The sequence below is a fragment of the Thunnus thynnus genome, chromosome 5 (assembly GCF_963924715.1).
Source record: "Thunnus thynnus chromosome 5, fThuThy2.1, whole genome shotgun sequence".
Lineage (NCBI taxonomy): Eukaryota > Metazoa > Chordata > Actinopteri > Scombriformes > Scombridae > Thunnus > Thunnus thynnus.
The window spans coordinates 12,825,421-12,842,940 of NC_089521.1; the positions used below are offsets into that span (position 1 = coordinate 12,825,421).

At 42.2% G+C, this 17,520-nt stretch overlaps 1 protein-coding gene across 3 annotated transcripts in view; it reads left to right on the forward strand.

The window, feature by feature from the left end:
• The first annotated feature begins 580 nt into the window (after nt 1-580).
• Nucleotides 581-17,520, forward strand: part of rassf7a (Ras association domain family member 7a) — a 35,543-nt gene continuing 18,603 nt past the window's right edge. The window contains exons 1-2 of one of the 3 annotated variants that reach the window (XM_067589322.1): nt 581-661; nt 5,312-5,443. The gene's annotated coding sequence lies outside the window, so the exon portion shown is untranslated. Of the gene's footprint in view, nt 662-5,311; nt 5,444-13,243; nt 13,645-17,520 lie in introns of those variants that run through there. The other 2 variants (XM_067589324.1, XM_067589323.1) reach the window with 2 other exon arrangements.

The window sequence follows — 17,520 nt, forward strand, 5'->3', positions numbered from 1 at the left end:
AGGGGTACGTTTCAAAGAGGAGTAACCCATTTAAAATTGTGATTTGTTACATGCTCACTAGATAATTCAACAGTGTAGCCAACTGTCTGCTGCACCCGCAGGTTAACTGTAATATGAAAGCTTTACTGCTCTCATAGTTTGGAATCACATTACTGCCTCCAACATGCTGTGTGTGGGGGACTTCCGAAAGGCATGTGTTGACACAGGTTAAAGAGCATTTAATTATTATAGATAAGGACCTAATTCCCAAGTCACCATTCCTCCAAAATGTTAGTGTATGCAGCTGTTACCATGGAATTAGCTACAATCCCAGCAGTTCCTCAGAACTGGCAGTCAGGAAGATCTTGTGTAGCTACAGTAGTTCGTTTCTGTGGCATTTTGTATACACACACATATGGGTACATATGAGTTTGACATTCTTATTCAGTATTTATTCAATATTATTTCAGTACTGAACATTTCTCTTTAGGTATACTGTAGGTTTATTGTTCATTTTCCACTTCTAAGTCTTTTTAATCTCCAGTAAGTCTTTAATTGGAAAATGTTGACCGGAAGTTTTACTATTTCTACTTCCTGGATGGCTGACATCAGCGGACTCTTGACGACGGGGATCAGAAGCACTTGACTGTCCGTCGTATCAAGCCCGACCACTACACCACTTGTAAGTTGTTTTCACCGTGTGTTTCATTATCTACCAGACTATCGTGAAATTAAAATGTTTTTGAGCATTTGGTGAAGGATGCGACAGCTCGGTGCTGCACCTGCAGGGTGATGCTGACAGGCTGACGATAAACTGCGACACGAAACTTTTTTAATGAGCTTCTTCTGTGTAACTTGAATAATTTATGACTAAGTCAGATAGAGGAACTTGCTGTTAGTAAATTATATTGTTTTGGGTACATATAACGCTAGTGATAATGCCAATATTGTCAAATAGTAACCGACAATTGACTGAATTAGCTTAGTCACATCAAAGTCTGTTTAAAGTTGAATTAAAGTCGTGCCAGTTTTTAACTGAAACCTTATTAGGTTGACGGTTAGCTTTTAAAAACACTAATATGAAGCTAAAATTAAGCTGGTTTTAAATGAAAATGGCAATATCACTTAATCACAGTATAATGTCAACAACAACAAACATCACAAATAATTATCATTAGCATAATCACGTCAAAGGACAATTAAACGGACACAAATAAGACCCCCATCCGATAAAATTGCTTTTAAATGTTTTATTACAGGAAGTGTATGAAACCCATGACCAAAATAGTCATACATGGAATTATAGGGAAAACAAATTATTCCCGTTTTTGCTGGGGATCCCCTGGAACCCCATCAAGGACCCGTGGGGGTCCACGCACCCCACTTTGAAAACCACTGGTCTAGGCTACTTGTTAAAGTAAGTAATCTTTGCATTTTGCATTGAGTCAGTGCAGAGTTTGGTATTTTTGTACAGCTGAGTATTATTTCAACAGCATATTCTCTCAGGATTTTATTTTATTTATTTATTAGGATCCCCATTAGCCTCTACCAAGGTAGCAGCTGCTCTTCCTGTAAACATTACATCATAATGCAAAACAATAGCGTAATAAAATCCATGGCAAAACAAACAAACAAACAAAAAACAAAATAACTAATATTTTTGAGGCTGACCAGTTGAGATATTTAATTTTAGTGATGTTTCAATACATCCAAATTGTTTTTTTTTCACAGTACAACTATTGATAAACCATTGACAGTTAAGGGATATATTATTTTCAAATATGTTTTTTTGTTTGTCCCTGTGGGTCTATTATTTGTCTATTGTTTGTACTTCTCCCACTTCTGTTGTTTTTTGTACCTCTTCACTCTTACTTCCTTGTTTTTTTTATAATGTTTTCTTCCGTTTTCTTTACCTTTCCCGCTTCACTGATTAACCACAAGTGAATAGTTCAGCTATGTAAATGGTTGTTGCGGCCGCCTCATGTCTTAGCAATAAGTATTTCATACATATTTTATTTAGGTTTTGAAAATTGGCAGCCTTAATGTTTTTGCAGTCAGTGCGTGGTCTTCCCTGACAGATGAGCTGGTTGAGTAATCCTTGACGGCTTATATCAGATAATGTTTGTATTAGGAACTGATTGAGATTAAGGCTGAGATAATATGCTATTCTGCAGTATTTTTTGTTTTGATCAAACTCACCACCATTTCCCTCAGTCCATTTAAACTCAATATTAATGCAATTTATCTTGATGATAAATTATATTTATATAATCAAATTATTTTTGATTTGTCATGTATATCTGATTCCAATTTAGGCTTAGTGCTACAGTCGAAATGTAAATTTGTATGCTTATTAAGTATTTTCCTAGGATATCATAGTCATAGTGCTGGAAACGAAATGAGAAAGGGGACAAAAAGTTGACAGTAAAGTAAGTTGCTTGACCTTTCTCCCCTCGACACTATGAAATCCCTCCGTGGTGACTCATCTGGCCAGCTGCTCAACACGAGAGAACACAAAGCCTTGTCTACCAGCTGAGAATCACACACACCCACACACACTCACACACACAAACACAGTCTCACAGACACTAAATCATTGCCACACCACCCTCTTCTTACCCCTTATGCTAATATATCGACTCACAGGAACACTGGGGTAGTCTAGATCCACTATAGATCAAGCTGAGAGAGTAGGATACTTAGATCGTGCCTTAATACAGTTGTCAGTTTTGCTCTTTGAATTCATTATGCTCACAATTTATGTCAGCAGTGTTTCATCTTCATCTGATCTAACCAGCGGTAGAGGAACAACACATCTAGTACATTATTGTCTTGTGACACTGTTACCAAGTATTGAATCACATATTTAATTCATATTCATAAATTGTAAATATAACTCCACAGGCTCTGTTTGGATTTTTCATATCAGTTAGATATTAAAGTGAAATGGATAGGCAGGTAAGTGCAGTTTAGTTAATGAAGTGGAACACTTTTGTTTACTGTAAGTCATTGTTCTGGAAAGGAAAAACTTGTAAAGCAGGCTGCTTTTAGTGTCTTTTTATGAGTAGGCCCAACCTGCTGGTGGCATGTTCCATCTGCAAGAATATCCAGAGAATCTGCGGCAAGCCCCGGAGCCAGAATATGACTTTTTCTATTGACAAGCAGATACAGGATTGTTAATCCTCAGGTAGCCCTCTCCATTACCTTTTTTTTAAAAAGAAATCAATGACGGAGGCTCAGTCTTGTCATTGCTGTCCATGTGTTGGATACTGCTGGCTTTGTCACCTTCTCTTGCTGTAGCTCATCAGCTATCCTGTCACATTCACACTGTAGAGAGGTAATTGGGCCCTTTTCACTTGGTAAATGCTTTTCTGAGAATGAGACCTGCCTGCCACGGCTGAAGTAGGGTAATTTACTGGCGCTGAGACGATGCATTACAAGGCAGATGATTGTGTTCAAGTGTACAGTATATTGCTGAGAAAGTGATAGATGTTTGATTTCAGTATAATAACCTGCCGCCTAACACTGGTAGACTGTATTGTCTCGCTGTTCTGTTGGGAATTTACGCTGGAAAGCCTTGCTGTAATTTAGTTTACTACCCTGGGTAGATGCCAGAGTGCATAGTGCATAGTGATAACATTATACACTACAGCATTCATAGGGATTTTGATTTTAACTGGTATAGCAGACTAAAGCTAAGACAGAAATAAGTGCTAACATCACTGTTGTAAACTGTAATAAAAGTAACTTTGAGACTTTGATGTAAATAGTTCTCTACTCACAAAAATAGCTAAAATAAATTGTTGAAGGCTTGCTCAGGATGAAGGGTAAAACAGCTGAATGAATTTAGAATACGGAGCTGTTGGCTATTTTTTGCAGATTGTTTTGTGAGATAATACTAACCTGCGGAGTAGTGGATCTCAAACTGAATAGGACCAGCCCGAGGGTCATAGGATGATTTTAGGGGTGGCAAGATTAATATGGGATAGGAGGAAATAACTTCCACTGTGCAAGTATATTGTCAAGTCCCTATTCAGCCCTCTGCTGATATTGAATCAAATGAATCAGCCTGAAAAAGGGAAGTCTGCATCGCTGCTTTTTGCAGATGATTAGCTTCAGGCTTCTTGACCTCCAGTGCACAGCAGGGTTTGTGTTTGTAGGCAGGTGTAAAACAGCTGGGATGAAGGTCAGCGCCTCTAAATCTAAAGCCACAGTACTCTTGTGTCCCCTGTGGGTTTTCCCAAATGAAGGGAATGTCTGAGTCTTGTCATGAGTCACGGCAAGACGGAGTGTTTAATTGACACTTAATTGTTGTACCATCCATAATCAACAGACACTGAAAATACAGACTCCTTTATTTCTTTGCCTCGCCCGTTTTACAATCATTTTTTTTCTGATTGTTGAATTTAAAGACTACTCATCAGAGTATTTGTAATGAACACCATCTGCTGATTGGTTGACAATCCACCCACTATAATTACTCACAGGCTGACAACCACCCCTGTAAAATGCGTTAGACCACATGAACCAGCTTTATGAGTGCTAATGTTGCATCAATCATCAGATAATTGTCAAAAAACAAAAGAGCATGCCTAATTCTTAGGATTTTTATATGCAATGAACGTATTTTAGAAAATATAGATTATATCTTTACTGTGGTTGTGTTGTCAGCCTATAACTTTGTCCCCACTATTAAAAAAACATGCATGTGAATAGCCTAATGTGGAAGTTGATAGGTAATTTTGAGTACGCCAGCTGGAGAAAGAGCGGTACCATTAGTGTCACACTGTGCTGCTCAGCATTGTTCCTCTTAGAAAACAGAAATAGGCTGCAGCCAACCTGTTGGTAGAAAGTTGCTGTGAAGATGGGACTGTGAGTAAAATAAGGTGGAAACAGTTTGTTCGTGTGTGTGTGTGCCCACAGTCACGGGATGGAGTCGGGCCTGTTGACCTGTTCCCTGCCTGTTCCCTCTGATTTCACTTAAATTCCCAACAACTATCTACTTTTTTCTCCTCCTTGTTTTTCTTTTTCCTCTTGTCTTTATTTTTCCTCCTCTTGATGACCCTCCACCCCCTAAAACCACACTTCTTTTTTTTTTTTCTCTCTCTCTTCCCTTCTCACTGGGTGCATAGGGAGTGGTGTTTGGGCAGTCATGTGACTTTTTGTCTGAACACAATTGCCGGTGTTTGCCATTGGACGATTTCTTTGAAAGAGCGTTGGTTTCCAGGGTGACGGGGAATGGCGGCACCACTTCACTTTTCTCTGCAGCTGCCCCCCTCCCCTCTGCATTGCTCTGAGCCTGTCTTTCTGTGTGTCTCTGTCTCTTCCACAGGCTGTGGTGGATCAGGTAGCTGGTGAGCACGACACACACAGAGACAGTGACAGGGTTGTCTCGCTCTTCCTCTTCTCCCTCTTCTCCTTTTTCATCAAGCAGGCAGTCACAGAGACGATTAGACTGCAGCAGGTGAGTGAAAAAAATGTTTTAGTTGTTTTTTGGTTTTTTTTGATCACCAAGTTTACACTTTTTTGTTTCTTTTCTAGTTGAACACATGGCTAAACGCGTTTTCAATCGTGCAAAAATTATATAAAGTAAACAGAGAAGCCAAGACAGTTTAGAGTGTTAATTAAACAATGACAATTTGCATTAAAGTTAAATACAAGTTAGTCTAGGTTTCTTTTTTGACAGATGCTCTTATCAGTTTTATTGGTCACCATGGTAACATCGTTTGTCATGTTTAGAAAAACTCTTGATTACCACTGTGACAATGTGTTATTAGACTAAGCGATATTAAACTGATGATGAATCATTCACAAATTGAATGCAGGTATGATCACATACTATTGTCACTACCTACTTTTTTGTGTGTTTGGGACAAGCACACAAAAATATGTGCCATACCAGACATTTGTTATTGTATGGCAGTGAACTCAAAATAACCATGGTCGGCTTGGCATGACTTTTTAAACGTACAACAGGATAAACTGTATTGAAAACCATGAGGAGATAACAAAGTCAAGTTTCTCTGCTGTAATAAGAGCTGTAGGCCTAGTTCTTTTTTTATGTTCCATGAAAGATTCAACAGCTGCGTGCGCTCTCTGCTCTGCTTGGCTCATGGCAGCACAGACACAGTATGGGTTGTGTGTTGGGAACCGGGCCATTTTGGGTGGATTTTTTGGCATGGTAACCGTCCTGAAGTGGTGCCCTCTCCGCTTCCCTTCTCGGGTTCCTCCAACCAGGTGGTCACTTCTGTGTTTGGTTGCTGTGGCGACACTAAAAACAGGCTCCTCGCCCCTCCCTCAGGTGCACTCTATCTGATGACCTGAAGGATCCTCAGTCACTCACACACCCACACACACACACTAGCATCTGTTTGCTGACAGTTGACCTCTCACATAGACGAGGGACACATGAAAGAGGAGTGTGTGAGTGGCAGGAGTGACTGATTTTTAGTGAGAATGGTGTAGTCACACATGTCGGGCTAGTTAAGTTAGCAGATTTTTTTTGCTTATATAACCACTGAATGTAAATAATGAAAAAGCAGAATGCACTAAGTGGTCCCTGTGTATACTTTTCTTCACCAAGTTTGCTTCCCCTCAGGCTATACTCTTGTCTCTTTGTAAACAATCAAGCCATTTATGTCAGGCTGTTGACCTTAGACCACCTTAAGCAGGTGAACAGTCTGGAGTTTCAATGAAGCCCATGTGTTATGTCAGGTCACTCAGCAGGACTTGTTATAACAATACAGCCAAGTTATATTTGAGGCCGCAAAGTGGGCCATTAAACATTTCAAGTCTACTGCTACCTGCAGGCAAATAGATTAGATACAAGGCTGCACAGTCAGGTGATATGAAAATGATTAAACCTTTGTTATGGATACGGTTGTGAGGCATATCAATTGCTTGTCTGAATTGAGTGTTTGGAGAGTCATAAAGTGAGCAGGAAGCAGGGGTGGAGTGGGTGTCATCGATCCAAAGCCTGTTACCGTGTGGCTGATGCAACCAGGAGGAAACCGGTGCTGAGGCCTCGCTGTTGCTTCCGACGGGCTGCCATGATGTCACCGTTGCTGACCAGACAATCCTAACATTCCTGCTGATACGGTTACGCAGACGTGGAGGGGAATATGTGGGAGATATGTGGGAGAGATGCACAGACTTGCACACATATGGCCTTTGTCTAAGAGCTGATTAGTAATCTGGCACATCCACTGACACACACACACACACACACACACACACACACACGTCATTAATTCAGTCTCACACATATGCCCACTCCAGCACACACTCAAACCCACTACCATCTGATAAAGACGGGGATGGCAGTCTCACTGGCCTCGTTAAAATTCAATAGGTCTTTAAGTGTCTGTGCTTGAAGTTTTGGTGAATCAGTTTTGCATATTTCCTCTGCTTCAAACTAAAATATCTCTTGGTATGATTAGAGAGAGATCCAATTCCATTATGCACTTGTGTCATCATGTCTTTGTGCGTATGCGTATGCGTGCATACATTGTTCTGTTTGTGTGTGGGCTCACTAGGGGTATAACAGTTTGTGTATTATGTCCCCAACCATTTGGTACAGGATGTTTGGTTCTGTACACCACTTTCCTCGGTTTGGTATGCTCCCTGACCCAAACAATTACAGTAAATTACAGTTTAATAATCCACTTACAATAACAACAATAATCCAGAGCATGAGTTAAACAATATCGCATTGCCTCATCTCCCTTCTCTCTCTGTGACGGTCGCCTTTGAGTGAAGCTTTTTGGAACAACCATAAACATATTTGTTTCCGACGTGGATGGAGAGCACATCTTAAGAACCATTTCTGAGTGACCGTAAGTCAGCATAAAACAGCTGTCAGCAGGTGTTGTGACTCCTTGCAAGAAACAGAAGGGTTGTTTCCTTTTCCACTGCAGCACAACTGCTTCAGCAATAGTTTCGGCCAACGAGCTGTTGTTGGATGTTTACTTTTTTCAAAAAAAAAAAGGACCAAAATATTATTTTCTACCTTTCTTTGTTTCCTGCTTACCGAAATCATACTGAACTGTGACCCCAAAACCGAGGCACATATCGAACCCTGAATTTTGTGTACCATTACACCCCTAGTGCTTACAGTGTATGACTCAAGCTACAAAAGACTTTCTAACTATAACACAGCTACAGCTTCGCTTTGATCCTATAAAGCCACAGAAGGAAAGAGATGACAGGCCTGGTGCAGTGAAAGCTTTTAAATGCTGTTGTTCCTGCAGGTGTTTGAATAGCCCTTTCCCTTAGAAACTCAGAGGAATAGACCAGTATTGTAAACAATGTTTGGAATAAATGGACAGAAGAGCGAGTATGACATCTTGGTCTATATGGAAGACGAAAGGAAAAACATTTACTGTAGACTTGACAAGCAGATCTAAGAAAACATTGTTAGACAAACACACTACAGCCTGAGGCGTGTAGAGAAAGGTGCAGACAGACAGACTGGGCGTCAGTGAGTGCGTCCGGGGGCCTCTCCCTCGCTCTGTGTGGGGGCTTACAAAGCTTTTGTTCACCTCCGACCCCTGACCTGCAACCACCTGATAGCACCCCTGTCGCTAACCCACATTTCCTGTCCATCCAGCGCCCCCCTCTACTGGCTTTTGTTATTACTGAGATCATCATCAAATCAGCAGTTCCACCCCCAACGCAGGTTTATATATCTTGTCTTGCCCTGCTCTCTCTCTCTATCTTTGTTTGCTTGTTCTCTCAGCTCACATGGCGGGCTTTGACCAGGGTTGTAGTCTGTGGTTTGGCTCCTTTTCTGTCCCGAGGAATCCTCAGCTCAGCCAGGACCCGAGGCTTGTGCTGAGGGGGTTCACTGACAGACTGACTGACTTTCCTTTGTTCCCTGGCTCAGTGAGAGCCTCTTTGCATGGGAGAGTGACATAGAAATTAAAAAGATAGCGGCTGGGAATGGAGCTGAGTCTGATTTGCAAAAGAGAAGGGCAGTGAACAGACCATTGGGCCCATCATCGTTGTTGCATCCACCTTTGTGCATGAGTGAAAAGTTGAGGGCCTCATAGTCCCAGTACAGTCTCATCTTTCCTCCCATACCAATCAGGCTGGCTGTAGCCTATTTCCATTTTCTGATAGGAGCAGCACCGAGCAGCACAGTGTGACGCTAATGGTACAGCTTTATCTCAAGAGACACAGAGAGACTATATATCTAGAAGTAGGATGAAAATGAACTGGCTTAGCTAGAGGGGACGAAGGAAGGAGATGAGCGATTTTAAGGGAACTACTTCTAACAGGACCACTTGAAAGCAGTGAAGGACAATGCTGCAGCTTATGATTCAGGTCCAAATTTATTTCAACTCCAAAAATAGCTTTTCATACAGCACCTGAAAAACGCAACACAAGGCTATGTGAAAGGTAGAACTGTTTTTTGAATGGTGGTAACTTAGTCCTGAGCCAGTCTGGACTGGTTCTGAGTAAGAAAAAGAAAAAGGGACGATGAAGAAACGGTGCCGATGTGCGGCCAAAGTCCTGACAACTTGGAAGCTGCTAAAAGCCAACAGAGATTCTCTTATATGCTTCGTTAGTGTGGTCTAACAAGCGTCCAAAGAGGAAAAACAAGGCTATCCTCTTTTCTAGGAATGCAAAGTTAGTTTACCAGTAGCGAACATGTTGATCAAATTGACCCTCTCCTCCTGTCATTTTCATTTTGGACTCCTCTTTCATCTTTTTGTCCTCCGGTTCACCTTGGCCATGTATTTTCAATACAGCTGCGGTTATTTGTAACAAGATATATGGCGACATGCATTTACTTCCAAAACACGAATCATCTTCCGAGCCAGGTTTCTGGGAAGAAAACAAAAGTCTTTGTCTGTTCTCGGTGTGGGATGTTCTATATTTACGTCTCAACAGTGCAATTACCTTCACTGGTGAAAGCCATCTTGCCTGTCATAATGATACACAAGGCATAGCTACAGTAGTGAAGCAATACTGTTGGCCTGACCATAATGAGACAGCAATGCTATACTTAGGCATGTTTGGCACAAACAGAGCATTACTACCTTGCTTTGCTTGCCATGAGTATGGAAACCGATGTCAACAGAAGTTCAGGATTTTGTAAGTTGTTTTGGCCTCTGAAAATAGAGCTATCGTAGTCTGTTCTCATTTACTTCACTGTCCAGGCTTAAGTCTTGACCGACCTGTTGTCCACCTGTTGAGGGCTGCTTTTAGTGAAAGGCTGAATAAATAGAGAGAGGAGAAGGGGTGGGGGTCTCAACAGGGAAGATGGGAAGGGGGTGAGCCGTAGCCGCAACTTAATGCTATTCATTCCTTGTGCATAATGGCCAACAAAGACACCATCAGCATGTATTCCCCTCTCTCTGCTACCCTCCACAGAACCTATTGAACTGCTGCCAGGCCCAACCAGTCTATTTCTCAGTCCCAGAGCCATCTTCTTAGTCTCCTCTTAGCTGAGTTATGGCTGGCTCGCCACTCTTTGGACAGATTTATACCTATCACTTGTTGAGGTATTAACGTAGTAGAAGGTTGTGATCGAAAGCAGTCATAGAGCCAGCTATGCAGACTATAGAGTTGAGAGAATTTTCAGCCTTTGTGCATTGGGGATAAATGGTGAAGAAGTACAAAATAGGAAAGGATTTCTTCTGAAAGCGCAGGTTTTAAAGCCTTTTGGGCGTCCTCTTTGTTTTCTTTCGCGTCTTTGCTGAATGCAGAGGGAGGGTTGAAGGAGGAGGACGAAAGGGGGTTGCAAGAATGTTTGAGTCACGCAGAAAAAGAGGGATGATATGTGGGCTTTGACAGGGGAGGGTGGGATGAGGGGAGGCACAGCAGTGGGAAGTGCCCTGAGGAATGCCTGGAAGGTGTCAGCAAAGTCTGGGAGGCTTTGGACTGATAATCCTCCACGTCACATCACAATACCCTCACCCACTGCTCTGATTTCAGCCCCGTTGTGTTTCTGTCTTCAGTCTCACAAACCATTAAACAGGACTCACTGCCTGTTAACCTTTGCTTAGTCATGTCTTACCAAAAAAAAAAAAAAAAAAAACCCCAAATGAACTTGGTGTGGATCTGAGGATGGACACCCACATGATCCACTGAAGGGTAATAGCCTGTGAGAATCTATAAAGTGTACTTACTTCTCTGCTGCTTTTAAAATGTCACTCCTCCTTGGCACCTCAGCCTTTTCTCACTGCGGCCTTTAGTACCTAAGCAATGCCTCAGGAGGCTCTCCCCCCGCTTTCCCCTTTTATTCTAGAGTGTGGTTTAAGTGATTTGTCAGACAACACAGCTTTTAGATGTGCCAAAAGCTTTGCTTTATAGACAGAACAGCGAAACAGTTCACATTGAAGTGAACTGGCTCTCCACGGGCCTGTGTGACTCAGTCTGGCTAAAAGCTACGGCATTCTTCACTGTGGTCTTTTGTTTGCATGATTTAATTCATCAAATTAATGCAATTAATCCAAGACATCTATTTTTAGAACGTCTGCTTTATACAATGTGCACAGTGGTTATTAGGCGCTGTGACTGCATGTCCTCATTTGTCTGTTCAGAATACAATCCGACGTCAGATAAAGGCAAAGTAAAAACAGGGATGAAATAGGTATTTTCGATGGCCTTCTATAGTCACAATGGTTTTATGCTGGTTTTATGACTATTGTCTGGTTAGATTTTAAACTTTTTAAATTCCCTTTCTGGACATTTTTGCCACAGACTTCTAAGACATTTTGTGACCAGGATTTGCTTCAGTATTTATTATTCAATGTCCTTGGTTCACACCAGGAAAATGAGCAAACAAATGAAGGTAACAGGAGATGATCAAAAATTCAGACAAATTAAGTAGCCATGGTTGCAGAATAAATTGACCAAAAAAGAGGTTTAAAATGTGGGTTGAAATAAGAACCTGACTAATAATAGTTTATCACAGATATATTGGTGTTGTTTTGTATTTTGGCCAAGGAGTAGCAAGAAATACCAGTACAGGAGTGCTAATATATGCTTAAAGTAGTTTAAAAATAGTGACATCAGAATTTATCCACCAGAGTACACCGACAAGTTTATTTTTTATCTGTAAAATGTCCCACTTAGTACACATCTTGGTCATAACTGTAATTTATAAATTCAAGGCATCATTAAAATTATTTGTCAGTGTTTATGTAAAACATTTACATTTACATTTTAAAAAAACATCGGTTGATATACCGTTATTAGATTTTAAAGCTCAAACATAGATTTCGGTATTGGCCTTAAAAATCCAGTGTTAGAACTTGGTTGGGCTCTAGTTAAAATGCTATAGGCTATATACAAAAAGGACTGACAAAAGTTAGTAAACCTGATTCCTCTATGTATAGAACAACAATAAAAGTTCCAGTATCAGTGGTCAGTCTTGAGTTTCAGGTTTGGGGGGATGGGGTCGGTAAAGAAGAAAAGAAAAAGAGGCTAATAATGGTTCAAATTGAAAACTGAGGGAGATGTGTAGCTAGAGAGAGTCAGAGGTGTTAGTAGAAAATAGGTTTAGGGACTTGTGCACATTCAGCCTGACATATTTGTCAAGCATGTCCCAGCTCTCTGTTTGTGTGTGTGTGTGTGGGATGGGGCTATGGAGATAAGAGTTCAGGGATTGCAGCATTGTTTCATGCATGAATATTGAGTAGTTTGTGTCTTATTTCGGTAATGGTTTAGGCTTTTGTTTTGTACATGTGTTCTCTGGACCGGAGTGGTCAGATTTAGCCTGCTTTGTGCCCTCATTTTCCCACAGGGCGTTGCCCAACTCAAACACAGACACATGCACACAAACTCTGCCATTGCACCTTGTCTGCCGGACTATGACCTCATTCCAGGAAAAGGAAGAGAAAATCACCTGACGGACTCATTTGTGTAATCAGCTGTTCATGTGACCGCAGGCCAGAGGGCGGATGACTACTGCCTCAGGTTATAGATCATACAAACAGTGTGTGACACATGCAGTATGTAAATACACATGCGTGCAAAAAGATCCAGGTTTATTCTGATCCCATCTCTAAGTTTTCTTGACAACAATCCCTTGTGTTATCGGTGGATATAGAATGCAGAGAGAATAACTGAGAAAACTGATACAGAGAGAGAAGGACAAAGCTGAAAACTACCTGAAAAGGGGGAGGTACCTGATCTGTCAGCACAGCAAGAAAGGGTTGGTAGAAAGAGAGAGAGAGAGAGAGAGAGAGAGAGAGGACTGACTGGGAGGGTGTGTTTCTGTGTGGGTGAGAGACACAGAGAGAAGGAGGAGGGGTGGAGACAGACAGAGAGAAAGAGAGAACTCTTCGCAGTCTCTCAGATCTTAGCTGTGGTGAGGACACCCAGGAGTGAATTCCTGAGGCAGCCAGTGAGAAGAAGGCGGCAAGGCAGAGCGAAAGAGGGAGAAGTCGCAACATCCTTTTAAATTTCCCCGTGACCACGTCAGACTGCCTCTGACCCTCACTGGACTCGCACGCTCCTCTCTCTCTCTCACACACACACACACACACACACACGCGCGCGCTCACCCGCTGCATCGCACACCACCCGCAGAACTGGCTCTGCTGCTCTGTGAGAAGTAAAGGATTTCCCTGAGTGAGGCAGAGAGACGGAGAGAATTTAAGCAGAGAGAGGAAATTAAAGGCAATCTACAGAAGGAAAGGATCCTCTCACTTGGTGAGTGTAAAAGCTTCTTTGAGAGATTGTTTGAATGTGTCCTTGCCTGTTTGAATGTCAGCGTTGGGAAGTTTCTCTGAAGTCAGGCGTTCTGACCGTGGCTCTGCTGTAGCCTGTGTTTCAGCATGCTTGTTTGGGAAGCTATTATTATTAATGTGTGTGTATTTTTTCCTGTATGACAGAGAAACAAAGAGAAGCTTGTGTTATGTCTTTGAGGAGCTGAGCTGTGTCTTTACATGTACCTGTTGACACTAGACCCGCCACCCAAGTATTCCTGTATGCAACAAAAGGACTCAAACCTGTTTGGGTGAAACTTCACTCTTTGCGCACTCGTGTTTTTTTTTTTTTTTTTTTTTTACTTCTTTGTATGTTTTTTTTGCGTTCGGAGTACTCCCCGTGTGAGTCAGAGCCAGCCTCAATGCCCATGTTTTTATGAGCAAACATTTACTGTTAGAACCACGAGACAAGTGCAGGCTACTTCCAACACAGGTCTCCTGTCACACAGGCTGCGCCTTTTACCGCTGTAGAATTAAAGATTAATTTATGGAGGGCACGGGTAGAGTTCAGCTTACTCTCAACTTGTTCCTACCGCGTTTAACTGTTAACGTGCTACACATCTCAAATGCCAAAATCGTGCAACCCTAATGCATCGAACCACTCTAAGCCTATTTAAACATTGACTCATCATTATGCATGGTGAGCATCTCATTTAACATTTCTCAGCATGGTATGTGTCAGATAGAGGAACTCAGAGCTCATTAGCAGGCTGTATTTGTTATCCAATCAGGGCCATCGATTAGAAACCCCCCCCCCCCCCCTCACATCACCCCCTCGGGAAGTGATTATTTTTTTTCTGACTGACTGTGGGAGTTACACAGTTATACCTTATGTGTTATCTCTGTTTGAATGTTTCACAGAGTGAACTTGGTTCCAGAGAGATAACGTCAGCATAATAGATGGTTGTGGGGGGAAAGAACCAAGTGGACAACTTTGACTAAAGCCTGTAACTAGGCTTTATTTTACCTCTAGTTATCCAGTTTAATCGTTACCACTTTTTTCTTTATCAATTGTATGTACCTGAACTTAGTAACATGTTCACATGCATTAGTCCTTGTTGACCTTTGCTCATGTAACTGTATCAGGTAATAACACTGACCCTGTATACCACAAGCGCAGTATGTTTCTGGATGTCGACCGTATTTGCTTCAGTTCCTTGACAGACAGAGCACAGAGGTGAATATAATGTGCTGCTAATTGTCCCCTCTCTTTGAAGTGGCATAGATATTATACCTCAAGCGACTATCAGATAGCAGGATAATGATGTGGCTGCCAGCAGTCTGAACTCATTGTGAAACTTTCAACTTTTTTTCCCAGCCATGTTTAGTTGGCACTTCTTTTCTCCCTCCCTCCCTTTGTGTCTCCCTCACTGCTGAAATATTTTTTTATTTTCTATCACATGAATGAGCCTGTTTAGCATGGAGAGAGCCGAGTGTCCTCTGAGAGTCGCCGTGCCTTGTTCTCTGCAATGTTATTTTTACTGCTCTTTCACCGCTCGAATACACAGATGGACTCTCCTCCTCATCTAGAACGGCATAGTCTGTCTGTCTGTCTGTCTGTCTGTCTGTGTATGTTTCTGTCAGTGTCTGTCATTCAGCTCGCATAGCAAGGAAAGCAAGTCCGTCCATGCACAGCGAGATATCTCTTGGCATTCCTGATGGGAGTCATTCTTCATGCTGTGAAGTGACTTAATTTCTTGCATCCTTATCAGGAGTGTTTCCCAACTCCCGCAGATGCACTCAGGGCCAGAGGTAATTGGAAACGCTATGACAGCATGTCGGTGAAATAATACGTTTGCATGTTTTTGGGTTGTGATTATTTTGGGGAAGGTGGTTTGAACCACTTTCTCCCTCCACCTCTCTCTCTCTCTCTCTCTCTCTGTAACTATCTTTCTTTCTTATGTGTTACTCTGTCTACTTCTCTTGCTCCTTCTTCTTCTTCTTTCCGTGCGTCCTTCCCCAGCCTGTGCAATGTGACGGAAGGTAGTGCTGCGCTGTGCTGTGCTGTGCTCATGTCGGATCCATTAGGGATGAAAGCACACTGCAGTGATAAAAGATTGATCCAGTCCTCCTTGCATCACATTCACATCCCTCACACCCTGCTCCCTCATCTTACCTCACACCCTGATTGCCAATCCAAAGTCAACCCAGTTTTCAATTTATCAAATCATCTGTACTCCTCTGAATAAATCATCCTCACTGAGTTTACTATGGCAAACTTTTTCCCGTAGGATTTGATAAAGCGGAACATTCTATTTTTCTTGTACTCAGCGCTGTTGTACAAGGTTGCCAGCTCTCAGTGATGCAAAGAAAAAAATCTTCCATTTTATTAATTTTTCTGGGCAGTACATTAGTTTCTCACTCACTTTGCAGGTGTTTTTGTTGTACCAGGAAAGGGTAATATGTGCTTGGCTAGCAGAGGAGACTGGCATCCAGCCCAGCACACACACACACACACACAGGCCTCACTTCACCTGTTGTATCCGAGAAGGCAAAGACAAACACAACAGACCTGTAGTTTGTCAGCTGGAAGGCTATAATTACTGAGAGGAAGGAGGGGATTTGGTGAAGGAATTTCACTGCAGTACTGCTTTTAGATCTTGAGACATAAAACTTTTAAGAGCACCTGAAAACACATTTTTGTGTTGTAAAACTTCTGGACCCATCAGAAACAAGTGTATAAGTCTTTTGATCCCAGCTGGCGGTTTGAGAAACATATCCCTTAAGGGAAAGGTTTGTTGCCAACCGCTCAGCATTGTACTCGTTTTGTCCTCAGACAACCTTTTTGAGGGAATGTCGCGGAAAGGTTTGGGTTTGGTCATCGAGCAGCCCTTAGCCTAAATCCCTCTTCATTCATCCAACATGTGCAGGTCAGAGGTTAGATTAAACTACCTCTTTTCAGAATGACCTTACAGAGCTTTGTCCACCCAAAGACATGTTCCCAAGTGAGTCCAGCTGACTGTAAAGTTCACCTGAGTGAATGCTGTCATGTCCTGTCAGGTTGAACTTTCCATTGTCTTCATTGGTGTTTGCCATGTCACGTCGCCAAACCCATAGCTTCACATTCCCTGTACTGTTGTAACTGCTCAGAAGAGCTGGCAGGTTATAGTTGCCGGGGTTATGGATGTCTGTGTCTGTTTGTCTCTCCGTCCATGGCTCTCAATTCTACCGTGCATAGTGATTGTAGCATGGTAAACATCTCTGCCAACCCCCTGGGATGGTCATGTGACTGTGTGTGTTTGTGCACGACTGTGTAAGCGTTATGTGTGTGTGTGTGTGTGTGAGAGAGAGTGAGTAGCAGGTTGCTCCCTTGCTCAACCAGCCATACTGTGTTGACTCGCTGCACACAGAGCTCTTCGGGCAGTAAATAACATGGTGCCTCAGCCTAGGGCCCCGGACAGAGCCAGCAGGGGGGTCAAGACGGCGGCAAGAAAGAGAAAATGTCTGCCTCAGGGCTCGAAGATACTTAGTCAACAAACAGGAGAGAGGCAGGTGGGATTTGACAGACTCGTCCCTTACGCTTAGAGGCTTGATGTTAGACCTGTCATTAAATATAGATGTGTTTAATCGAACACATTAGAGGCAAAACAATCAAATGTTGTTCATGGGTAGATGGCAGCTGCTGGTTCACAAATGTGCGTTGAAGAGCAGAAGCTTGTGTATGTGCTAGGGTTGAGCAAAAATCCCAATTGCAGTAATGTTACATATTTACATTATTTGACTGGAGTATGAAGTATATTGATGGCATATAACTTTTTATTCCCCACAATTTAGATGCTATCATCGGGTCTGTCTTACAACTACAAGTCTACAGATGGGG